A 27,905-nucleotide genomic window follows, 5' to 3' on the forward strand; every position below is an offset into this window, starting at 1 on the left:
GTCTATTTTTGTGAACAACAACAAGAGTCCTATTGTGCATAAATTGGCCCATATAGACCCTGCTAATGTACACAAACAGTTCTCATATGATCTTTATCATACTGTTTCAAACAGCACTATGTTAAAGTGCACCAGGAGTGCATACATAGACCAATTAATGTATAACACGTTAGGGAACTTTAGAAATCACACTCCTGTAGACTGCATTATCCCACCATATGGACAAGCCCTAATTTTGTCCTGATAACTGCTACTTTAAGAGCATTAATATTCAGTGTAAATGTGTTATGCAATTAATAGAGTTCAAAATATACAAAGATATAATTGAAGAACCAGCAAGTAATATATGCTGGCTACTATCGTAACTCTATTACTTTATAGCCAGGTTTTACTAATGGCAGCACATTAAAAGATTAGCTGAAAGAAGGGCCATGCCATCTGTTAACAGAAGTATAGCAATTGTTGCCCTGCTACATGCATAATGTATAGTTTAGATTAACCAATTGAGTTTCAATGCTATAGTACAATTCACTTTTAGCTTCTTAGTAATCTCAATTTAGTCTTCTTTAGTTCTGTGGAATGTAATAATCTGCAAAATCTGATTTTCTCATACTTATTAACTATGTGTTATATTAGTACAGTACATGCCTTTATTCTGAAGAATTCAAACTAAGTTTAAACTCTAGTAAAATCAGATTTTGCTTAGCTGCCTTCCCAGCCCACCCCCTTTTTTTGCTTTTGCAGTCTAGAAAATAGTCAATCATCATAATGCAGCATCACATATAGCAAAGGGAACTATTAAAATGGAGCATGAAAATCTGAGTGGCAACAATACTAACCAATCCTGAAAGATGTTTATTGTCTGTACACAGAGAGGGAACTTGGGAGCTTCATCTAAGAAGACTTAGCAATCATTGTTTCTCCACAAATGACGACAATGAAGGAGAAAGAGGAGAGAGAAGTCCTTACAACATGCTGAGTCCAATCACCTTAAAATCTCTTTCCTCTTTTTTACTTTTAGAAAAGTCTCAGTACAGAATCTTACAAAAATACATATCCAAACAAGGAAAATATTTATGTAAATTGAAGCAAAACAAAACAAAAAGGGGTGAGGGAAGTGAAATGAAACAAAAAATGACAAGAACAGAGCTTAAATGCTTATCACATATTTGCTTACTATAAAATACTTTTCACTTAAAGCTATTATAACTGCAAAATATTACAACATATTGTGGTTTAACTGTTCTACTGTATATAAGTGAATATTCATTGAATTAAAAAGAAAAATTCTGGATGTTACAAAGTGGATTGACCATTCCCAGTCATTTCAACCAAACATTAAAGATGTAAAAACTATTAATACAATATTTTATGTACATTTATATTAGACAAAAAGTAAATAAACTCTTTTCTGCATTTTGAAGCCACAAAATCCCTCCCACACCTAAATCCGCACAAGAAAGCTAAATTGTAGATAGAATTTTTTCTCACCCTGACTTCCATGATGAGACTTAGTTTCCTGGAGAAGGTTTAGAAGTGTTTATCCAAAGTAAAAACAATGTGATCGGGGGAAGAAAGGTGAGGGCAAGTTCCTGAAGATCAGTGGAGTACATGGGAGAACAGAAAAGAATAAAAACCTGGATGTCACATTTTTTCCTGGTTTTATCTAAGTCTGCTACCATTCATAGAATATCAGAATCATAGAGTATCAGGGTTGGAAGGGACCTCAGGAGGTCATCAACTACATCCTACAAATGTAATGTGACAAAAGCGATTCCCTCGTGATGGCCACTATTCCCTTGAGTTTAAATTTGATTTAAATTTAACTTAGGTAGCAAATCCTAAGGATCCTGCAATGCTACATAACACGAACTATTACAGCACAAAAAATGTTATACAGCTCAGCACTGTTCAGCATAGCTGTCAATCTTTACTAAGAAGACATCATGGCTAAGTAAGCAAGAATACCAAATTACTGTCAGACTCCTAGGAAAAGTGGTCCCTCCAAATTAAAGCCTCAGGTACAGGAGTACAACAGTGAAAAAGGCTATAATCACAGATAACATTCTTGGTCTATAAAAATAGCATTTATCACTAATCAGAGTTTTTAGACACTGTGAATAGATTTTTTTATTTAATCATTGTTTAGTTATTGTAATATACTATAAAATATTGTTTTAGTGCTACATTATAAGCAAATCAAATTGTAGAATATATGGAGTATTTATGACTTGCGCAAACACAGAAAATATTCAAAAGATATGCGTAACATGAGGAATTTCATTTGAGCATGGTTGATTTTTTTAAGAATTGGACTGCCAGCCAACTATTGTTCTCAGAAAATAGGCTGATCAGTTGGTGAATCAAACAAGTGTAAAACTCCCAAATGCCATGCATGTATAATTGGGAAACAAGCAAAAGACAGATCTTCAGAAAGCAAGACTAAATAATGCTAGTAACCAGTGGCTTGCTATCAATTTTTCATCTTTCATATAATTTACCAGTTATGAAATGACTGGAGGCAAACATATTCCATTCTATAAAGCCAAGTGTCTCTACAGAACAAAGCTTTCTTGCAGAATAGATGGAAACAGTCTAGTTGAGAATTCAATACAGGGTATAATTCATACATTCTGTTAACTAAGCTACATCCTACTAGGCCACTCACTAGCCCGAGGGATGCAACAATTCTAACTGGTAAACCTTAACAAGATGTAACTATTGTACTAAGCATGGTATGTTTAGAGGGGTAGAGGGAGAATGTATAAGAGATGCTTAATGGAGTTATAAAAATGACTTCTTTCATTTACACAATTTGTTTTACTTGAGGCTTCTCTGAAATAGCAGGTCAGTGGCCTAGTGGTCATATGTCATGCTGATAAATCAATTTTAATGACCACTTCACTCACATTCTCCTCTAGTCCATGAAAGTGACTGACACCAGATCAAGGTACCATTAAGAAACCAATGTTTGCTCCTGAGTTAATTGATTACAAATAGTCACATTTGACTTATTAAACCATCTAAAATTAGCACAGATTTTTCTAGTGCTCAGAGGAGAGAAAAAAACCCTGCCACAAAACAAGCAAGTGAATTTCACAGCACTCTACAGAACAGCCCAAAAGGGAACTAAAATTTGTAACTCTAGATAGCTGACAAAAAGTTTGGCCACATTTTCCAGACACAGCTTCCAAACTTACATTCTAAAAACTGCCCCCTTATGCTTTGAAGTGCTTACTTTTGGGTGCCTATGGTTGTGCAAATATTTAGTTTTGGCCCATAAGCTGTATTTGCAAATATGCAAACTGGGTCATTTGATACTCCTCAGAAACATAGGATTACACAGAGCCAAAAGTCTCTGTTTTTTAAAAACTGTTCTGGGAAACTGCAATCCCTGCCCAAGTCCCGACACCTTGGCAAATTCCTCTCTTTGTTCTCTCCCTGTGTGGTAAACCTAGCCAATTACCCTTGACATCAGGGGGATCTCAAATCATATGATGGCTTCTATACTTTGTTCTGTTAACTGCAGTGTAGGGAGCAGACTGTCCTAGAAACCACTAGTAGTTCTTGAGGTGAGGGGCAGAAATAGAATAGCTGAACAGATGCCTTATGGTGGCATTTGGTAGCAACACCATACTTAGGGCTGTGTTTTAAAATGGGCCATAAATTCCTGTTTTTCTCTGATAAAGGGTGGCCAATTGGTGTGAAACCTCATACATTAGTTTTTATACCCTTTGCATTTTCTATGTAGTTTCTGTTTGGTTTCTCTTCATAAATTTTAAATAGTAAGTATCTAAATTTGTGATCTGACTGAATTTTTTCCTTTGCAGTCCAACCATCCATTATCAACTTAGATCCTTTCAGAACACTATGTCTCTATATTAAATGTAGTAGAGATTTGTATCCTGAATAGAGCTAATGCAATTTGTAGGTTTATTTTTTAAAAACTGGATTTAAAGTAATTTTGACCCATTATTTGCCATAAAAAGGACATTTACCCACCAACAGTTGCTGATAGGTAAAGCCTTATGTACCACTGCATATAAAGCCGCATGCATTATTTGCACGCAGCTATTGGCACATAAAGATTTATGTGTAGCTTCTATTCATATGAGGGAAAGCTCTTAGAGATGCAGCATGGAATCTCACCCATGGAATTGGCCGGAATAGGGTATGTAAGGGAAATTTATGCACTCCTGGAATTGTTATAAAGGCAAGTGAACCAAGCACAAGGTGGTTGTGCATTCTGGGGAGAAGGTCCATATTTGTAAGCATTGTGAACATGGACCTAGGGTTACTCATTCTACAAGAGAAAACATAAAAGAAGTTAGACAATGAAAAATGATGCCAATCTATGGCATGTTTCAGTGGACCAACTTTGCTCCTTTGTGTCCGTTCAGTGCTACAGAGGCTGTCTGTGAGTAACTGCTAAAGATGCAGGCTGAGAGGAAAGGGTGAATGCAAGAACACACACAAAAAGTATCTGATATAAACAAAATGTAATAAAGGTACAGAGGAAAAAGGGTTCCGTGTTCAAAATATACAACATTATATATAAAAAAATAAATGGTCAGCAATACGAGAATTGTTCATTTGCTACCTTACAAATGCTACAGCTTCAAAACTCTTGGTGGTCAGTGGGGAGGTCCCCCCATCTGTCAGGTCCCCAGATATCTGAGGGAGAACAGATGGGGGAATGAGAGGAGGTAACAAGGTAGAAGAGGGTTGCATTTCCGCTGTGGGAAGAGGCAAGTGGTGGAGGATGGTGTCATGACTAGAGCATCCGTGAACTCTCATTGTTTCTCATTAACGGGAGATGTGGCAAGTATAGCATGAATATATCGGTGAGGGGTGAACTGCTGAATAACTGACTCCACCATCTTATCCTGTTCACTAACACCTTTCATGCACACTATGCAACTGAAAATGAAACATGCTGACAAATACTCATACAAGAAAACACTTCACTGCAAAATTCCAGCTATTGTACTTTAAGTACTCAAATACATTTCCTAATCTTAACTGTGCACATTAATGATGCATTGTACATATGAATATGGAGGAAAATAAAATGGTTTAGTGGCAGTCCTAATTTTGGAGCAATCACCAGTGAACAGATGAATACAATTAAAATATTTGATATGTTGTATTGACAAGGTGGATGAGTTAATGTGCCCAGGAAGTCCAAAGCTTTCCCGTATGTAGTAACCATAATGAAAATCTGAAAAAAATCTTTATTTAGGTTTAATAAAAGCAATGTTCCCCATACTCAAAATGGGGGATAATTTGCTTGGAAAGGGGTTATTCTAAGGGCAGTCTACCAGTGTTGGTAGCAATAGCATCTTTTAAAAAACCGCCACCTAAGATTAATGTTCTTTGTAATGCTGGAAGAGATTACAAACTTCAGAAAAGTAACTGGGAGACCTATCCAGATTATTCAGAAGAAACAGCTTAAATTCAATTCAGGTTGAAAGGAAGCATGAACGATACCACGATCTGCTTCTCTATTGCACTGCACCCTGTGTAGTCATTTGCATCTGTTCAAAATGAGAGTGACACACTGCCAAACCAAAATGGTATCATTTTATGCCCACTTTGCACAGATGTAAAATGATTACACAAGCTACAAGACAGGGAAGATTCAGGTCACATGAGGTTCATGAAATCAGTCTTTTGGATCGTTTAAAAGAATATATGATGTAGAACAAGATGACCCAGTTAAAAATAATAAGAATTAATGCTTAAAATAATGAAGGGTGAATACATAAGAATAAATTACTGAAGCCCTGTATAGCAGTAGGGCAGAAGTCTAAGACTGAAACTGAAGTGGTTTTCAAAGAGAAGCACTATATTTCTAGACTTTTAAAAATGTCTTTGGTGTACAAATTTGTGTCCATAAATTATACCAGATTTTGAAAAACTGGTTTAGGATCCATTTATTTTATTAAATGGTCCCTTCCTAATGACAAACACCTGTTCTAAGGATGCATTATGAATAATTAAGGAAATCTAATGAAGACACTTCATCAAAATCTCTCTGTAAGTATAAAGGCGATAAAAAACATTGCTGGTCTTACTAAATTTAATATTGAGGAAACCCACATCATTGTAAACAATACATTTATTAACAATTCCTCACTCTGAGGGGCATTACAATTGAACTGCCTTAACTCCTCTCAGGGACCATGCAGTAATTGCCGCAGTTTACCACTGTTCTCTAATAGCAGGACTCACTTCATCAACACCTGCTTTCTCTGCTTTGGTTCTCCAGAAGGCTTGCACATTTCCTGCTTGCCATGATATATTAGGTATCAATGACAAATCAGCTGTCCCAAGCAGCACTTATCCTCCTAGCTCAGCAACTCTCTTGACTGTTCCCACTTCAGCCCTTCCTTTTCTCAGTCATGCACTGCAGTCATAATGAAGTCATTCATCCTCCTGACAACAAGGCAGACTTTAACCCTTTTAATACAAATGGCAACCTTAGAATCTTTACATCAGAGAAAGGTAGCATCTGCACCACACACACAAACCTGCCAAAGGTATATTTTACACCCTACCCTGCAATACGTCCATTATAAAATGGATGCAGAGAACACATAATGGAATGGTATAATATAAAGGTTTTCTTGGCACAAGATGGGGATGCTGCACCCTCACAAGTGTTAAAGCCAGGGGTGATTTTTGAAGGTCATCCCAAATTGGCAACAATAAGACCTTTAAGCCACACAAGTATAAAACATGTACATTCAACTATTTACAAGAAAAGACTTCAAAATGTTACGGTTGAAAAAACAGTCTTTTTTTTTTAAATCCCTCCACCCACAAAGCCAAGTGACTTAATTATCCTGAGTCCAACAATGCAGGCCTCAGAAGGTTGCAAAAATTATTAAAAAGTTGAAATCATCATGATAGTAGTGCCTAGAGATCCCAATGGAGATCAAAACTCTCTTTAGCTAGGCACTCTACAGACACACTGACAGACCATCCCTGCCCCAAATACATTACAAGCTAAACAGATTAACAGGATGGGAGAGGAAACAGAGGCACAAACAGCGACTTGCCCAAGGTAATGCATCAAGACAGTGGCAGACCTGGGAATAGAGACCAGGTGTCTTGACGTCCAGTCCTAGCCTCTAAATCACACTGCCTCAAGGCTGCTCTAACGGCTTTTCTACATATAAAGTGTGATGGCTTTAAAGTCACATATCTCAGGACTTCCCAGGGATAGAAGCACGTGATACAACCCCCACAGGAAAGCTAGTCTTAGGAAAGAAAAATGTCCTGACAGACTTTATTCTTTCTTGTTTGTAGTAATCTGGAACACTTTCTTGAATGACTGGTAGGCTTAAATGTTCTGAGATTGCCTGTACCTTTCATCCAGAGTTCCTTCAAACACTTTATTCCTATTTATGGATTTTGCCTGGTGTGGAACTCAAGCATACTATTATTTATTTATTTATTTATTTATTTGTATTACAGCATTTTATTTCACCCCATTTTTCCTCCCATCACTTAGCAGTATAAAGGTAGTATTGTTCATCTCATTTTCTTAAAACCAAAAATGTCTATTCCTTTATTCTTTATATCCAACCCAGATCATTAAAAGCTATGAGGCAGATCTAATGACCAGGCAAACAAACTCCCTTGCCTCCACCCTCCTCTTCCCCCCAAAAATTTTCAAAATATATTTTTCTGTAAAATACATGGAGCACATTTTCTTTAATATTCCTATGTAGCAAATATTATTTATTATCAATACCTATGTATCACCTTTGAGCTCTGTGTAAGTGAGAAGATACTCAGTTTTATATTAACCACCACAAGATTATTCATCCCTTTTACCTAGACTTTAAAAGATCACATGCTGTTGTGGTGGTGGGGGCTCTTCGGTTTACAATATTTTTGTGGCAAATTAAAATATTTGGTTATTCTCCCATAAGGCTTTTAGCAAAATAAGACCTTTAATGCACCCAACAAAATTCAAGCTTTGTATCAGTTCTGCATTAAGGTGGAGCTCAAAGCAGCAAGCCATTTTTACCAGAAAATGCAAGTACTATCTCTGAGTTTAACACTATGTTTTCAAAAGGACATCAGGATTAAGCCATGGCTGTCCCTATAAGTTCAATGCATTAGCTATAATACATCTGTACTAATGATAAATACTGGCAGCGTTTGAGATTTTGTGAAAACTTCTATGGCTTTTTTTCTTGCCTTTTTTGTAATATTTGTAATAATTTCACTAAACTTTTGGTTTCATAAAGTAGTTTTTTCCTTAATTTGAACTATTGTTTTTCAAGGGAAAGGTAATTTAGAAAAACAGCCAACATGTATTTCTAATGGAGCAAAAGCAAATAGTAAAGCTCCTTGTTTTGAAGTTTTTCTTCCCCTGCTTGTAGGGGAATAAAACAAAAGTAAGTGTGTGCGCGTACATGAGAGAGAGAGAGAGAGAGAGAGAGAGATGCAGGAACCAAGAACTTGTATTTTCCTAGAGTCAAAGATCAACATTCTAGAATTCATTTCTAAACTTAGAACCCATAATCATGGAGGGTTTAAACAGATGCCTCCCATCCCTATTAGCAATAATGAATATATTTAATTTCTCAGATTCAACAAAAGAACAACCTAAAATAATAATACTGATGGTGTGGTTTAAAGATGTGAGGAAGTGTTAACACAATCAAAATGTCTCTAGGGGCTAACATCATTATCCATTAGAAGAAAGATGACAAGTTCTTTTTAATTTGCTATTAATCTTCCATATTTCCTCCACAATTTAATACAGCAACATTTTATTTAATTAGCATGCTCGTTATAAATATTTGTCACAGTGGTTCAGCTGACACAAATTGTCTAACATTGACTGTACAGATGGCAGAGTACCAGTGTCTAGTCTCAAAGGAACTATTTGACCGCTGCAGTAAAAGAGCAATAAACAAAATAACAATATTGCAGCCCACTCCAGTTTATGTAGGCAGTCAGCCTTTTATGGCTGTAAAACCTTGAAATGGATGTATGAGCTCTGCTGCTATAAACAAAGAGTTGTTTACAGCTTTGGGATGGCAGATACCAATACTGGCCTAGAAGCTTCAGCAGCCTGAATGTCAGAAACTGACTAATGGGGAGAAACATATTGTGGCTTATTTTATGGAGAATATGTTTTATAAACCTCAAGGGACAATTTATCACAAATTCATCCACTCTGCTGCAGATTGCTCCTTTAACGTTGAATACTGGATTTCAGTCAGAACATCAACTTTGAGGGAGAGGGGGGAAAAAGCAAAGGCTATTCTGGTTCCTGTTTTCTTCATCTTGAGAATTCTTGAATGTCTATATAGGAAAGCTTTTTTTTAATTATCTATTTACCCATTTGTGCATTCTAAATATTTCAGGATGTATGGCTAATTCATTAGAAAAACTCCTATCTAGTTACTGCTGTATGTTATTTCAATACTACTCATTTATTTGTGAGCTGATATGCATACTGTGTGTATACCATTTAATAATAATAATAAAAAAAACCCTAAAACTCCATGGATATATCCTGCTAATAGGAAGGGGGAAAATATATCTTGCTTTCCACTAACAAAAGAATGATCAAATCAACATAGTTGGAATTTTTATGGCCTTGTTAAATAAAGCATAAGGAGTTGATAGCCATCATTTTCTTCCATCAAACTACAGTAACATGATTGGTGGCAACTGGGTTTTTTTTTGTTTGTTTGTTTGGGGTTTTTTTGCCACATAAAAGTCCTTTGCTTTTTTCTTTACACAATTTGTAAGACAAAATTTGGGTCAGATTGGTCGCCTAAAGGAATGTGAAATGCACTGTCAAGTGAGAGTTACATTCAGATGTGGGACTAGAAGCCCAGTTTCTCCTTCCACTTACTCTAGTTTTTACACCAAATTTCAATAGAATTACTCCTCACTTACACAAACCTGAGAAGAGAATAATTTGTCAAAAATAAGTGCCTAAAAAGTTAGGCTCCTGGGGTCAGATTTTCAGAAGCACTTGGAAGGCTTCGCTGGTATAATTATACTGTTATACTAGACCGGCAAAACGCTCCCTGTTGTAGTTTATACCAGCAAAATTGTGCTTTTGTCAACATTGCTTACGCCAGCCCTTTCAACAGAAATTACCTGTGAGATGCAGTCAGTTTATCTCCTAAGTGCCCTGGTTCTCCTGGTAGAGTGCAAGCCGGATAGCACAGGGTTGAATTCAGTCCACCAGTATACTTTATGCTGATAATACAGAATGTGTGATGTCATACAATATGCAAAATTGTATATGTGATTCCTAAACCAGGAGGCTGCTAAGGTGAAGTCCTTTATTAAGGATTATGTACCATATTTATTCTTAGAAAAACCAATGGGTCACACACAAAAAAATAAATCAAGATCTTTTATTCACAGAAGTATTTGCTATACACTTGACATGCATTCCCATGACACCTTGAAACTTGTATTCCAGGATTCCCTTGGGAAAAAGAAATATGAGATGCCCTTTCAGCTCAAAATAAACAATAAATATGCTTATTGTTGATTTGAGAACATTTTCAGGAAAATTCATGTTGCATAGATTAACTGAGACCTGCCTAAGGGAAATGTAATTTGATTCTTGAATTATGAGTGATTATGCCTTATATGAATTTCTGAACTGTGGTCACTACAAGACAAGCAGACAATGAGTTATGTGCCAAACACCAAATAATAGTATCTTAAAGGAACACACATGTAAATGTTGTAAATACTTGTAGGGATTGTTCTTATGTAAGGGCTAGAAGTATTTTCCCCTAAGCACATGTGATTTATATTTATATAAAGTATTTATATAAATATAGGATTTATAGTAATAGCGTTATTAATTAATCTCCTTTTGACAATGATCTCTTTTTGACTCACAGAGCCACACCTGTATGGCCTTTTTTAAGTAAATGCAGCACCAGTGTGAGAATGGTGAAATGACAGCCTTTGAGAACACTATTTTATCTGTAAGAGAGGAGCACACAGCAGCAACATGAGCTTACCCACGCTCTGCCCTGCCCTGATCAATCTCCAGAATTAACAGTACAGTTCCACTCAAACGACTGAGGTAAACTTTCCAAAAGAACCTTAAATGACTTAGGCATCTAAGTCCCATTTTCAAAAGTGACTTAGACTCTTAGAAACCTAAGTCATAGAATCATAGAATATCAGGGTTGGAAGGGACCTCAGGAGGTCATCTAGTCCAACCCCCTGCTCAAAGCAGGACCAGTCCCCAATTAAATCATCCCAGCCAGGGCTTTGTCAAGCCTGACCTTAAAAACTTCTAAGGAAGGAGATTCTACCACCTCCCTAGGTAATGCATTCCAGTATTTCACCACCCTCCTAGTGAAAAAGTTTTTCCTAATATCCAACCTAAACCTCCCCCACTGCAACTTGAGACCATTACTCCTTGTCCTGTCCTCTTCTACCACTGAGAATAGTCTAGAACCATCCTCTCTGGAACGACCTCTCAGGTATTTGAAAGCAGCTATCAAATCCCCCCTCATTCTTCTCTTCTGCAGACTAAACAATCCCAGTTCCCTCAGCCTCTCCTCATAACTCATGTGTTCTAGACCTCTAATCATTTTTGTTGCCCTTCGCTGGACTCTCTCCAATTTATCCACATCCTTCTTGTAGTGTGGGGCCCAAAACTGGACACAGTACTCCAGATGAGGCCTCACCAATGTTGAATAGAGGGGGACGATCACGTCCCTCGATCTGCTCGCTATGCCCCTACTTATACATCCCAAAATGCCATTGGCCTTCTTGGCAACAAGGGCACACTGCTGACTCATATCCAGCTTCTCGTCCACTGTCACCCCTAGGTCCTTTTCCGCAGAACTGCTGCCTAGCCATTCGGTCCCTAGTCTGTAGCTGTGCATTGGGTTCTTCCGTCCTAAGTGCAGGACCCTGCACTTATCCTTATTGAACCTCATCAGATTTCTTTTGGCCCAATCCTCCAATTTGTCTAGGTCCCTCTGTATCCTATCCCTGCCCTCCAGCGTATCTACCACTCCTCCCAGTTTCGTATTATCCGCAAATTTGCTGAGAGTGCAATCCACACCATCCTCCAGATCATTTATGAAGATATTGAACAAAACCGGCCCCAGGACTGACCCCTGGGGCACTCCACTTGACACCGGCTGCCAACTAGACATGGAGCCATTGATCACTACCCGCTGAGCCCGACAATCTAGCCAACTTTCTACCCACCTTATAGTGCATTCATCCAGCCCATACTTCTTTAACTTGCTGACAAGAATACTGTGGGAGACCATGTCAAAAGCTTTGCTAAAGTCAAGAAACAATACATCCACTGCTTTCCCTTCATCCACAGAACCAGTAATCTCATCATAGAAGGCGATTAGATTAGTCAGGCATGACCTTCCCTTGGTGAATCCATGCTGACTGTTCCTGATCACTTTCCTCTCATGTAAGTGCTTCAGGATTGATTCTTTGAGGACCTGCTCCATGATTTTTCCGGGGACTGAAGTGAGGCTTACTGGCCTGTAGTTCCCAGGATCCTCCTTCTTCCCTTTTTTAAAGATTGGCACTACATTAGCCTTTTTCCAGTCATCCGGGACTTCCCCGGTTCGCCACGAGTTTTCAAAGATAATGGCCAATGGCTCTGCAATCACAGCCGCCAATTCCTTCAGCACTCTCGGATGCAACTCGTCCGGCCCCATGGACTTGTGCACGTCCAGCTTTTCTAAATAGTCCCTAACCACCTCTATCTCCACAGAGGGCTGGCCATCTCTTCCCCATTTTGCGATGCCCAGCGCAGCAGTCTGGGAGCTGACCTTGTTCGTGAAGACAGAGGCAAAAAAAGCATTGAGTACATTAGCTTTTTCCACATCCTCTGTCACTAGGTTGCCTCCCTCATTCAGTAAGGGGCCCACACTTTCCTTGGCTTTCTTCTTGTTGCCAACATATCTGAAGAAACCCTTCTTGTTACTCTTGACATCTCTCGCTAGCTGCAGCTCCAGGTGCAATTTGGCCCTCCTGATTTCATTCCTATATGCCCGAGCAATATTTTTATACTCTTCCCTGGTCATATGTCCAACTTCCACTTCTTGTAAGCTTCTTTTTTATGTTTAAGATCCGCTAGGATTTCACCGTTAAGCCAAGCTGGTCGCCTGCATTATTTACTATTCTTTTGACACATCGGGATGGTTTGTCCCTGTAACCTCAACAGGGATTCCTTGAAATACAGCCAGCTCTCCTGGACTCCTTTCCCCTTCATGTTAGTCCCCCAGGGGATCCTACCCATCCGTTCCCTGAGGGAGTCGAAGTCTGCTTTCCTGAAGTCCAGGGTCCGTATCCTGCTGCTTACCTTTCTTCCCTGTGTCAGGATCCTGAACTCAACCAACTCATGGTCACTGCCTCCCAGATTCCCATCCACTTTTGCTTCCCCCACTAATTCTTCCCAGTTTGTGAGCAGCAGGTCAAGAAAAGCTCCCCCCCTACTTGGCTCCTCTAGCACTTGCACCAGGAAATTGTCCCCTACGCTTTCCAAAATCTTCCTGGATTGTCTATGCACCGCTGTATTGCTCTCCCAGCAGATATCAGGAAAATTAAAGTCACCCATGAGAACCAGGGCGTGCAATCTAGTAGCTTCTGTGAGCTGCCGGAAGAAAGCCTCATCCACCTCATCCCCCTGGTCCGGTGGTCTATAGCAGACTCCCACCACTACATCACCCTTGTTGCTCACACTTCTAAACTTAATCCAGAGACACTCAGGTTTTTCTGCAGTTTCGTACCGGAGCTCTGAGCAGTCATACTGCTCCCTTACATACAGTGCTACTCCCTCATCTTTTCTGCCCTGCCTGTCCTTCCTGAACAGTTTATAACCATCCATGACAGTACTCCAGTCATGTGAGTTATCCCACCAAGTCTCTGTTATTCCAATCACGTCATAGTTCCTTGACATCACCAGGACCTCCAGTTCTCCCTGCTTGTTTCCAAGGCTTTGTGCATTCGTATATAAGCACTTGAGATAACCTGCTGATCGCCCCTCATTCTCAGTATGAGGCAGGAGCCCTCCCCTCACAGACATTCCTGCCTGTGCTATTGACTTTCAATGAGATTTAGGAGCAAAGTCTCATTTGCAAATGGGATTTATGGGATTTTGAAAATTTTACATCTTGTGTACACATTGCATATTTATTACTAGGAAACATGCTTATAGCCTAAGTTCCTGCAATTGCACTAACACTATATCATGTATGTTCCATCCTTCCGCGGTCTCTTTGCTCTTATAGAGAGCGATGGATAGAGATCCAGTTCTGATCTCTTGGAATGTTTCCAATCCACCCACATCCCCTGACTAGGTGTCCATACTGCTCCAACCCATGGCTTCCTTCTCTCTGTTTTATTTCAAATTCCCCCCTCTCACTTCTGTGTATTTCCCACTTTCTTGGGCATCTCACCTTCAGCTTTTCCTTTTTCATCTTTATTCCTATTTCCATTCACTTCTCCCTCCTCTCTTCTTTCCCAGTCCTGCAGTTCATTCTTCTCCCAACCCTTCATATTCCCTACTCTCCCCATCCCAAGGTGTAGTTTGGTCCTGAATCTTTAACTCCCCTCAAGTCCTACATTACACACTAGCCTCTGATGCTCCCTGACCTTCTGTTGTCCTTTTAAATTTAGTTCTTGGTAAGGCCATCACAGAAAAACATAAATCTATTCCTAAAACAGTTACAGAGCAGGGTTAACTCATTAGCTGCAAGCAAAATGTTAATCAATTAGCTTTTCATCCCTGTAAGCCTAGAGATTTAAAACTGTGGCTTTGTTTGCAACTGAAATTAAATGAATCAGGTAGTTTCAAACCAATACTTAATGGATCCTTTTTCATATCACAAAACCACTGCACAATTTGGTACAGTTCTGAATGATTGGCTTTCTCTACTCAGGAGAGGCCAAGAAATGAAACACCAAGGGTTTTGCAGTCAGCGCACTGTCAGAACTAAATAGGAAATCTTGCTTGGCTCTTTGCAAGCCCAGTCAGTAGCTTATGTTAACAGGAAATAAAATTCAACAACAAAAGAAAAGAAAAAAGAAAAGCAACCACAAAATATTGTGGTAAAATACTCTGACTTTCATGTGGCAGTAAGAAAGGGCAAAAAAAAGGTGAATACTTACATCTCCATCCTCTCAATTGCTCATGGAAACACCACCAAGTTTTGAAGGCTTCATTTAAATATAACAGTTGCTGCAATGCTCATCTGTTGGCTCCCTAACATCATTCTAATCTGTTTATCATGACAATGTTACAGACCTATGAATCAGAAGGTGTGTAACTAGATCCCCATATCTTATGCCACTTCTTTTCTATGGAAGAAACTCGCTGTGCTCTAAAAAAGATGGAGGGTTCCTGAATTCCAAATAGTAACATTACAAAATAAACTACAGCAGGTAGGGAGAAAAGTTACAGTTGTGATATTGACAATCAATATCTTACACATTTAGTATATTTCTAGGCAGTGAGGAAAGAGCACAGGGCTTTCATTTGGGGACAGGGGTTCTATTTCTACCTCTGCCAATGACCTTTGGAAGGTCACTTGAAATCTCTGCATTTCATTTTCCCCATTTGAAAAATGGGAGAAAATAATACCCATTTTCTGTAAAGCACTTTGAGGTCTGTGGATTAGAAACAGCTATGTGTAAGTGATAGGTATAATTATTGTATATAACTTGTTTCTTTTATGTTGGAGCCCAGTTCGTGTATGCAGTAACCCAGTGACCACATGCAAGTCAAGGTTTTGTGTGTATATTCCTATGGTACCTGTGGACATACATCAGGCATAAGAAAAATGCAAAATTGGGTATATACCCATTTGAAAATCTGGACCAGACTACTGTATCTATCCACATTTTTTGTGTGTATATATATATATAAAACTAACTTACTGAATTTTATAAATAATGTGGCATTATAAACAACAAATAACACAGAGGAGTACATTTATTCTGGATAATAATGTTTAAAATGTAAAAAGGAAAATTTAAAATAAAGGCACTGATTTAATTTCTTATAGGTGCACATTTATTTTTTGGTGTCAACAGGTAAGCAGAAAAACTGGTCTTTGAACTTGGGTCATGATACATACACCTTTTTGTCACCATGCAGCATAATCTTAAACTAACAGCAACGATCCTGGTATGATAATGCAATTCAAAAATACGCTTCACCACTGAGTAGTTGGACAATTAATGTCCAGCTGATCTACCCAAGCAAACAAGTGTTTTGTTTTAATGATATATGGAAGTGTACTCCAAAAGGTAGAAAATAGTGGAATAACATCCACCAATTAAAAGGATGTGACAATTATGAGCAAATAATTTAAGCTTTTTAATGTTTTGTAGAAGGCCCTATTAAATTTGTAGTAGCAGCTGTTTCTGATAGAGTGATCTGAAGTACTACTAACAGTCAGAGTGGTTACATGTCTCTTTTTCTAAAAAAATCTAATCTTACTTCAAAAGTAGCTATTAATTTATAAATTATCTTCTCCTAATATCACCTTAAAAATCAGCAGCGAAGTCAATTATTGTGCACTGTCATACATTTTAATATTGAATGACTAGCAAATAATACTTTTGATCTACATAAACCAGAGTAATATCTACTTGCTGATATGACAAAATTTGCTTTATAAACACAGATGCTTTGTACTAAGAATAACATCCTACTGCCAATCCCTTGTAAGTCTGCATCAGCTTATCATATTATAAAGCAACATAAATTTTTTATTAGTTCACTGAAAGGATATGAAATATAGTTTTCTACTTACTATCCAGGCATTGCTTAGGTTTAATTGCTGTGTAATGATTTAAAGAAAAGTAAAACAACATATATCTATTTTTTTTTTAGTTAAAGGAAGTATACTGTATATTAAAAATACTGTTTGCTAGACCGTGACCCTCACAAAAGCAGACACTAGTTCACCACAGAAACATAGACTTTCTGAAGAATAAAAGGTCTGATCTTCATCCCACTCAGCTCCATGCAAGCTCTCCTAACAACTTGTTTCAGAGAAGTACTAAGCTCAGTTATATAACCATGTGAAACCACACCTGAAGTGCTTTCATGTGTATTGTGCACGATAAAATTGAAAAAGATAACGTGGGTGAGGTAGTATCTTTTATTGGACTGACTTCTGCTGGTGAAAGATACAAACATTTGAGCCACACAGCTCTCTTTTTCAGATTTGGGATTGAACTTGAGGTAAAGTAATTCTTTTGTTATAAGCAATCAGAGAGTAACAGGAGTTGTTCTGGATCCACAACAGTGTAAGTTACAGCAGAATTTATCCCAGTTTGTCCATACAGTATATGGACTTGGTATATGTTTTTCATGCTATTTGCCATTCACAGATTCCATAAATCTCTCTCATGTGGGACCTGCAAGGGAAACTGTACGACTTATTTGTTTTCACCACTCTTTTTTTTTTTTTTTAATGCTGTTAGAAAAGACGAGTTACCATATCATTCTTCCAAAGCAGGTATGGATAAGGAAAAAAACCTTCCAAAACCAGAGTAGAAAAATACATAGTTGCAAAAATGTACCATTAGATAGCTTATAAATTTACTACTTGTAATGTAATGTCCTCTAAGTTTCTCTCTCGAGTACCTTACTTAAAAAACCCATTTCAGCTGATGATGCCATGACTTAAATCTCTCCCAATCACAGGGTAAAGCATTCCACCTTTAGTGATTTGTACTGCAGCTAAAGGAAAAAAGAATGATCACCTATCATTCTGCCAACAGCAACCAATGTTAAAAAGCAGAGAGTATGACCTCTCTCCACTTCCAGAAACTCATCATATCAGACTATCATGTTAAATCTCCAGCTCCAGATAGATGATTTGATATTATACTTTTATGGAAGGCATTTTTCTATTCTTATTGGCTAAGGAGGAAGGAAGGCCCCAAATCATAAATAATTCTTCAGAGCCAACATTAGGAGCAATATTGTGTTAAAAGAGTAAAACAACAAAAACCCAGTCACTCCATGGCACATACAAAACAAAGAATAAAACAAAAATAAATTTTAGGAAAAGGTCTCTGTCTTTACTGAGGCATGCATATGATTTCCGTGAACGTTAATGAGATCAGGGGATCAATGCAAGTCCATTGCTTAGAGAAGATAATAATACACCATGAGTGTGCACTATACTTACTATGCCCAAATCAGGAACATTTTTAGAAAATTCATTATACAGTCTGAAGCAAAAGCTTTCACAAATGATACAGAATTTTCATTAAGATGCTAGAAAAGATAAGTAAATGTAAAGAAAACATAATTATGATTTCCACTGCAGAACTTATCTATATTTTGGATAACACTGATGAACTTTGGCTGTACCTTCAGGCCACCTCTCTCTTTCTCCAAAATGGCCCATGGATGACCCAGGGTCCCACTACACAGGGATCTTAATGCCTCAAAATAAAAATAAAAACGTAATCATTGGTAACCACTATTTACTGTTGAGCTATATTTGTAAAAGGCCTATGAGTTCTGTGCACTCCAGGAGATCTGCCAATGTCTGAAACAAAAGATTTCAACATGATAGTCTCCACAGGGGAAAGAAGGCAAAATAGGTTTTTGGAATAATGCAAATGATTTTCAGGACACTGCTAATGTGCATCAAGTCTCAGGTGGTCACCAACTGTGAAATCATAACCACCAAATCACACAGGGACACACAGAAGGGAAATCAACTTGTGCGGATTCCTGGGTATTCAAACCAAACAACTGGTTTGAAGCTAAAGAATACTGTGACCTTTACATATCTTAAGTGAAGAAAGACAAAACATTAATTCTGTGATTCTCTCTAGTAATTTGGGCTACTATTCATACATATGAAGCATCTCCTTCTTCTATAGCCTGTATCAGCATAGGTCACTTGATAAGACACAAAGACACCTTCACCTGTAGTTGAAATCATGTTTCCAAATTTTCCACCAAGTCCTGCTAACTAGGATACTCTCTCTCAGTAACAGTCATAAAAATCATCAGTTTTTGAACAAAACTAGTACTCTAATGGGAAACATAACAAATATAATTTGTTTCTTGCCTCTTCTCTCTCTCTCTCCTTTAAGGGGATAGGAGGTAGCGAGATTTGATCCCAAATGAGTGAGAACTTGCAGAAAATACATCTCAGCTGGGATAAGGGAGAAAAAGACTTCACACATACAAATGTTTTCACCCATGGATAAAATACTGCTTGACAAAAATGGGAGCTCTCATCCCGTCTGTTTTACAGGTAGGAAATCAGTCACAAATAGATGAAGGTGGAAATTCTCAAAAGTCACTAAAGACTCAGCTCCCATGATGCAAGTTTCTAAATCAATTCTGGAGCAGTGACACTAATAGAACCCACTTATCTGGATTTCCAGACCTTATCTCTAACCTCTAGACCTTGTGGCAATGAACATGGTTCACAGTCAAGCTGGAAGTGCATGTCAAGTGGGGTCCCACAAGAATCTGTCCTCAGTCCAGTTGCATTTAATATCTGTCAAATGATTTAGACAATGACAGAGAGTACATATATAAAGATTCCAGATAATACCAAGCTGGGAGGGGATGCAAGAGCTTTGGAGGACAGTATTATAATTCAAAATTATCTTGACAAACTGGAGAAATTGTCTCAAATAAATAGGATACAATTCAATAAGGACTAATGAAAAGTACTACATTTAGGAAGGAATAATTAATTACACAAACACAAAATAGGAAATGACTGCACAGGAAGGAGTACTGCAGAAAAGGATCTGGGTGTTATAGCATATCACAAATCAAATACGAGTCAACAGTGTAATACAACAGGGGTAGTTAAACACTGGAACAAAATGACCTAAAGAGGTTGTGGAACCTCTGTCATTGGTGTTTCAGAACAGATTAAACAAACACCCTGTCAGGGATAGTCTAGATAATATTTAGTTCTGTCTCAGTGCAGGGCACTGGACTAGATGACCTATTATTACATTTCTAGGATTTTCATCCAGAGTTTTATAGTGGAAAAAGCTATAGTGTATATAATCTACTTATGTAATCTCACATTATATGTAAATGTTTGCATAGATGGGTACTTCCCTTATTTAAAAAAAAGGCTTAACATATATCTACCAATGACTTACTTATATTTCTGATGGAACAGAGTTTGATGACACTGCATGAAATTTTAACCTGTAAACTTCCATGACAAAGAATCAGCTATTTTTGAAAGTGTTTCTTAGAGCAGTGGTTCTCAACCAGGAGTATACACAGAGCTCTTCCAGAGGGTACATCAACTCTTCTAGGTATTTGCCTCATTTTACAACAGGCTACATAAAAAGCACTAGCAAAGTCAGTACAATCTAAAATTTCATACAGACAATGACTTGTTTATACTGCTCTATATACTATACACTGAAATGTAAGTACAATATTTATATTCCAATTGATTTATTTTATAATTATATGGTAAAAACAAGAAAGTAAGCAATTTTTCAGTAACAGTGTTCTGTGACATTTTTGTATTTTATGTCTGATTTTGTAAGCAAGTAGTTTTTAAGTGAAGTGAAATGTGGGAGTACACAAAACAAATCAGACTCCTGAAAGGGGTACAGTAGTCTGCAAAGGTTGAGAGCCACTTTAGAGAATAGTAAACCTTTCCTTTTGGCACAAAGTAATATAAAACAGTCTATCAGATTTTCTGAGTTCAGTATAAGTAAATGCTAATGGCTCTCTACACATCTTTGGTAAGAATCATATTTCTTTTTTATCCTTTATCAGTAGGCACAATGAGGGTAATACAATCTCTTAGTTGATATGAAAGACCAAGTACAGGGTTTTTTTGTACTGAACCTAGCATAGCATATAAGGCCACTTTGCACTGATGACATGGAACAAATGGGTATGTGCATGAAATAGCTTGAATTTCACTCACTTTCTTGGGTGAGTAAATTACTGTCACAAAAGGTAATTTTAAAGAAAAGTTGTACTCAGAAACTGATTTGAGGGACTGAAAAGATAGAACAGTAAGAGTTTTCAATAACAAATTTCAATTCCAGACTTGGGCACGGGCATGTTTTTCCTCAGTTTTCTGAGCTGCTATTTTCATTTCAGATGGCATTGTATTTTTGCCTTGTCCTGAACCTTAGAGCTGGTGCACATTAAAGTCATGTCGACCTACGTTTTGCTACTTCAGTTACGTAAGCTATGTAACTGAAATCAGTGTAACTTAGGTCCATTTACAGCAGTATCTACACCATGCTGTGTGAATGGGAGACCCTCTCCCGTCGACTTAGCTTATGCGTCTCAGGGAGCTGGAGTACAGAAGTTGATGGAAGAGTGCTCTGCCATTGAGTTAGTGGGCTTCACCAGATCCGCTAAATCGACATCTCTGCATAGATTGTAGCAGTGCTGATTTAGCAGTAAGTATAGACATGCCCTTAGTAACAGAGATTACAGAATTATAAACTTCTAGCACAGGTTCCCTTCCTGAATATTTTCCAGTACAAACTTGCTTACAAAATTGTGAGGGGGAAAATAGCACTCTATGTAACTGCAGTTTGTGGTGATGAGTTCTTTAAAAAATTCCAGAGAAATTAATTAGCACGGTGCCTTCTTGAATTATCGCCCTACTCTCATCCTCCACACACCCACTCTCTACCCCATCGAGTCTCTCCCCTCTTCAAAAATCCCTCCTCCTTTCCTTTCCTTGTTAGTAACCCCTTGATCCTTCTCCTGAGTCTTGTGTTTTTGTCTTATTTAGATCACAAACTGTTTGAAACAGGCAGAATATTTCATCTACATTCTATAAAACCTCATGTATGTGCATACATACATACTTTATTATAAAAAATTCAGTCTTGAACCATATAGTTTGTATATGTAGGCTCAAGCTCTTTGCAATGCTCAATCTTTTGCACTAGACTATAAGATCTTGTTTTTTCTGGTAAAATTAATTTAATAATTACAAGAAGATTTCAATAAACCAGCTCTTTCTGAAATAATGGCAAAATGCCTCAAGAGTCTATCACCCTGAAAACCGTCTCAGAAACTATGGCAAGTTTTACAAGTATGATTAAATAAAAATGTCCCTGAGAATATCAAATTGGATTATAATCAATATACAGCTGGATTATATTAATTACTTACATGTTCTGTTTGAGCTTTCCCTTCCTCCCAGCTTGGAGGTGAGGATATAGTTCTTCAGTGGATCATAGCTACATTTTTTCCAATTTCCCTGAAAACTCAGGTTTTCATTCCTGCTTTGAGACTCACAAGAGAACTCCCAGTTAAGAGAGCGTAAATGCCACTAGAGGTTGGTCTTGTTCTTGCTCTATGAAATCCTTTTCTAGGCATTTTTCCTTCTTTATGTCTGCTAATTAGGGCTGTCGATTAATACAGTTAACTCATGTTAGTACAGTTAAATTAATCCCACTGTTAAACAATACCAATTCAAATTTATTAAATATTTTTAGATGTTTTTCTACATTTTCAAATATATTGATTTCTATCACAACACAGAATACAAAGTGTACAGTTCTCTCTTTATATTATTTTATTATAAATATTTGCATTGTAAAAATGATAAAAGAAATAGTATTTTTCAATTCACTTCATATAAGTACTATAGTGCAATCTCTTTATCATGAAAGTGTAACTTACAAATGTAGATTTTTTTTGTTATATAACTGCACTCAAAAACAAAATAATGTAAACCTTTAGAGCCTACAACTCCACTCAGTCCTACTTCTTGTTCAGCCAATCACTAAGACAAACGAGTCTGTTTACATTTACAGGAGATACTGTTGCCTGCTTCTTATTTACAATGTCACCTGAAAGTGAGAACAGGCATTCGCATGGCACTTTTGTAGCAGCCTTGCAAGGTATTTATGTGCCAGATATGCTAAACATTTGTATGCCCCTTCATGCTTCGGACACCATTCTAAAGGACATACTTCCATGCTGATGATGCTCGTTAAAAAATAATGCATCAATTAAATTTGTGATTGAAGTCCTTGGGGGAGAACAGTATGTCTTCAGCTCTGTTTTACCCGCATCCTGCCATATATTTCATATTACAGCAGTCTCAGATGATGACCCAGCACATGTTCGTTATAAGAACACTATCACAACAGATTTGACAAAACACAAAGAAGATACCAATATGAGATTTCTAAAAATAGCTACAGCACTTGACCTAAGGTTTAAGAATCAGAAGTGCCTTCCAGAATCTGAGAGGGATGAGGTATGGAGCATGCTTTCAGAAGTCTTAAAACACTCAGATGCAGAAACCGAACTACAAAAGTTACAAAAGTTACAGAAGTTACAAAAAAGAAAATCAACCTTCTGTGGGTACCACCTGACTCAGATGATGAAAATGAACATGCATCGTTGTGCTCTGCTTTGGATCATTACTGAGCAGAACCCATCATCAGCACGGACACATGTCCTATGGAATGGTTGTTGAAGATGAAGGCACATATGAATATTTAGTGCATCTGGCATGTAAATATCTTGCAACACTGGCTACAACAGTGCCATGCAAATGCCTGTTCTCATTTTCAGGTAAAGTTGTAAACAAGAAGAGGGCAGTGTTATCTCCTGAAAATTGTAACCAAGTTTGTTTGTCAGAGCGATTGGCTGAAGTATGACTGAGTGAACTTGTGGGCTCTAAAGTTTTACATTGTTTTTATTTTTCAGTGCAGTTATTTTTTGCACATAATTCTTCATTTGTAAGTTCAACTTTCATGATAAAGAGATTGCACTATAGTACTTGTATGAGGTGAATTGAAAAATACTATTTCTTTTGTTTCTTACAGTGCAAATATTGTAATAAAAATAAATATAAAGTGAGCACCATACACTTTGTATTCTGTGTTGTAATTAAAATCAATACATTTGAAAATGTAGAAAACATACCATTTATTTAAATAAATGGTATTCCATTATTGTTTAAAAAAATAATTGTGATTAATCATGTTAATCGCTTCACAGCCTTATTAAAAATACAACTTGCCCATATGCACACAGAGACAGATATATAAACACACACACACACACACACACACACACACACACAGCGCTAGGAAAATGGGGAAAATAAAAAGTACATTATATTTCATTTAACTTGATCTTTCCACTTTTTCTCTAGTTCTCTTCCAGATATATGAAAGACTAAAAGAAGGAAATTGGAATGGAATACACAGTAATACATTTGAAATGCCAGGCAATGTATGTATTAATTATATTGTGTATATTGTGTGGATGGATAGATAGATAGGACAACCTGTTACAATATAATAAACACATAAAATGAATTGCTGAACAGATGCAATGGAAGAAAACATCAATTAGAATGTCAATTACAAGGTCAAGATATCAATAAAATGGTAAATGAGTTATTTTAAAAAATCAAGAATGAATGAAGTATATAGAATTTCATATTCTGAGGGTGAACTAGTGATACATTCACTCTCTTGCTCCTTCATCTTTGAGCTTGAGACATAAAATATTGAAAGACAGTCATAATATTATTTCTCTTTGAATATAATCCATGGTTTAGCTACTAACAATAGGGTTGCATCAAGCCTGAGATCGTCAGTGTCAACCAATAAATTGATAAGCTATTTCCTGGCTATGCTCCAGTAAGCAGCAGATCCAGCCCCTAAAGGGACTGACCCTGTGTAGTGGAAGTCTCAGATGGTATAGAGCAACCACATCATCTCCTATACCATCTCTCTTTTGGCCTCCAGAAATGTGGGCAATGTCTAGGAGAAAAGAGGACACAAACAAGGCATCTATGTCCTGCAAATCCCCCATTGTCAGGATGCCCTGTAAGAGCCATTGGCATATGGCATAAAACAGAACAACCCTGAGGCTTCTTTACTTTATTTTGGGGACCCGTGTGGCAGCTAGGCTACCTCAGGATCAGAATTTGGGAAAGCCAGGGTGGCTTTGTACCATTTTTGGCTTCCTTCTCCATGCTTGAGCAAGCAGGTTTTGGACCATTAATTTCCTTCTATAATTCTGAATGTGCCTTTTCATGCCCGAGAAAACATGAATAAGGTGGCCCACTCATCCAGACTGCTCTAAACTACTTGACCCTGATCCTTGGCTGCAACTACCTTTGTGTTCCCCCAATTCTAGGTCTGCTGTGCACGGGTCTGGGGCAACAGCATATGTTAGAATAGTTGTCAGGCTACTCTCACCTATTCTAGCTGCCTCTGATCCTAAGTAACTGTAACAGCTGCTTGGGATCACCAAGATGCAGGGGAGCTCTGGTCATGACCCTTTTCCTCAGCCATGTATTGGTTGCTTTGAGTGGGGGATGGTATTGGAGCCGTTGCACAAACTCTGACGCCATAGGATCCCTGTATATTGGGTTGTCCTGCTGTGGCTGGTTCCACTATTTGCACTGGAGGAATGCACTCCTTGCACTGGTGGAATGATGCGTAATGTTCTTAATGCAGCTGAGATTGGAGGCCTTTGATTTTATCTACCACATAATTAAAGAACACTATTTATGTTTTCACCCATATAGTCTCATCAGAGTAAAGGCTATCAGACATTGACAAGACGTTGAGAGTTTTTGTGGGGAAATGAACGGCTTTGCTACAACACTTTCAAATATATCTTGTAAGATTAACATCGTATATGGATGTTAGCTTTCTAAATCCTCAGTCATGCTTCAAACCCACAAATTGAAATATTCCCTAAAAAAATTTTCGTCTCATTATACCAATACAAGAGAGTGCTTCCCTTGTTATACATTCAAAAAGAGCAACGAAGACCAGTTTGCAATGTCTTTTTGGAGGAGGCCCACTTAAAGTCTTAAGATAATCTTTGAGGACTGTTGCTTTAAGGATTAAAATTCAGGCATATAAGAATTATGGGTCTGTAAAGTATGTCATAATACTCTTTGATCATGGACCCACACTTTCCTCTTATCTACCAGCTGGGCTCTCTTAGTGCATCAACCTTCAAAGCTAACCAATTTCAGTGGTAGGAAAGACATCCAGATTCTCTGAAAATCTTCCTGGGCCAGACGTCCCTGAGCCCTCACCTGCACTTCTGCCAACAGACACCTTCTCTTCTTGCCACCTGCTCACATGTACACTTTACTCAAGGTTTTCCTTTTTCTGCATGCCTTCTCTATGCAATGTGAGAGTAAGCAAGTCTAGTCTAGAGGTCAACACATAAGGGAAGGTGTCAAGGTTCCTCCCCCACTCTGAACTCTAGGGTACAGATGTGGGGACCTGCATGAAAAAACCTCCTAAGCTTATCTTTACCAGCTTAGGTCAAAACTTCCCCAAGGTACAAAATATTCCCCCCGTTGTCCTTGGACTGGCCGCTACCACCACCAAACTAATACTGGTTACTGGGGAAGAGCTGTTTGGACACGTCTTTCCCCCCAAAATACTTCCCAAAACCCTGCACCCCACTTCCTGGACAAGGTTTGGTAAAAAGCCTCACCAATTTGCATAGGTGACCACAGACCCAAACCCTTGGATCTGAGAACAATGAAAAAGCATTCAGTTTTTTACAAGAAGACTTTTAATAAAAAATAGAAGTAAATAGAAATAAAGAAATCCCCCCTGTAAAATCAGGATGGTAGATATCTTACAGGGTAATTAGATTCCAAAACATAGAGAACCCCTCTAGGCAAAACCTTAAGTTACAAAAAAGATACACAGACAGAAATAGTTATTCTATTCAGCACAATGCTTTTCTCAGCCATTTAAAGAAATCATAATCTAACACATACCTAGCTAGATTACTTACTAAAAGTTCTAAGACTCCATTCCTGGTCTATCCCCGGCCAAGACAACTACAGACAGACACAGACCCTTTGTTTCTCTCCCTCCTCCCAGCTTTTGAAAGTATCTTGTCTCCTCATTGGTCATTTTGGTCAGGTGCCAGCGAGGTTACCTTTAGCTTCTTAACCCTTTACAGGTGAGAGGAGCTTTCCCCTGGCCAGGAGGGATTTCAAAGGGGTTTACCCTTCCCTTTATATTTATGACAGAGGGTGTAAAGAAGCCTGAGCTCTATTCCTGACTCAGACATTTTTTTTTTTAAACGGGCAAGTCAACTGGAAGTATTTTGTCCTCCAGACAGAACATTCTTATGTACAGGACAAGACAGTCTGTCCTGAAGGTGCGAAAGGGCTCCTATTTTCTATGTGTCACATTCCCCATCTGCACGATGAGGAACCTTTTATACCTATCTCACAGGGCGTTGGGAGTTTTAATATTTTTTAAAGACCTTTAAGAGCTTCTGATAAAAATCAATACAGATGTGCAAAGTATTATTTTTTATTGTTCTCTAGAAACCGCCTGCCTTTCTGACAGCCATTCCAGAAGAGGAAAAACATCCAACAAGCAACCAATTTCAGCCTTATTGTCCTGTCACATTTCAGCAGTATTGCTTCTCAAATAAGCACTACAGAATGGTGGAAGCTAAAACAAACACAAAGTACTCTTGTATAATAATGAGAAATGCACCACAGATTTAACCAGATTGTAAAAGACCACCACTACATCTCAAACCTGCTGTGACTTCATTCTCAGAGCCATTTAGCATGTACACCTGGACTTTGTCACCAGAGAACAAAATAGGACAAATTATACCAAGACACCGACTGAGCACTTTTTCTGAAGCTGCCAGCTGTTCTCCAGAATATCAGATTCCAGTCAAAAGGGGAAAGTATGGTGTGGTCTACACACTGTTTTGTTAAATTGCATAGGATTTTTTTTTGTTTTTTAAACAAAATAGTTAAATACGCTGATGCAGTCCCTAGTGTGGATGCAGTTATACCTGTATAAAGGTGCCTTATGGTGGTAGATCTTATACCATTTCCTGAATGAGACTAGCTATACGAATATCAGCA

The 27,905-nt window shown here is 37.9% G+C and overlaps 1 protein-coding gene across 38 annotated transcripts in view; it reads right to left on the reverse strand.

Moving 5' to 3' along the window:
- PTPRD (protein tyrosine phosphatase receptor type D) overlaps window positions 1-27,905 on the reverse strand; it is a 1,703,394-nt gene that overhangs the window by 1,639,100 nt on the left and 36,389 nt on the right. The window lies entirely within an intron of this gene.

Source organism: Caretta caretta, chromosome 5, assembly GCF_965140235.1.
Source record: "Caretta caretta isolate rCarCar2 chromosome 5, rCarCar1.hap1, whole genome shotgun sequence".
NCBI lineage: Eukaryota > Metazoa > Chordata > Testudines > Cheloniidae > Caretta > Caretta caretta.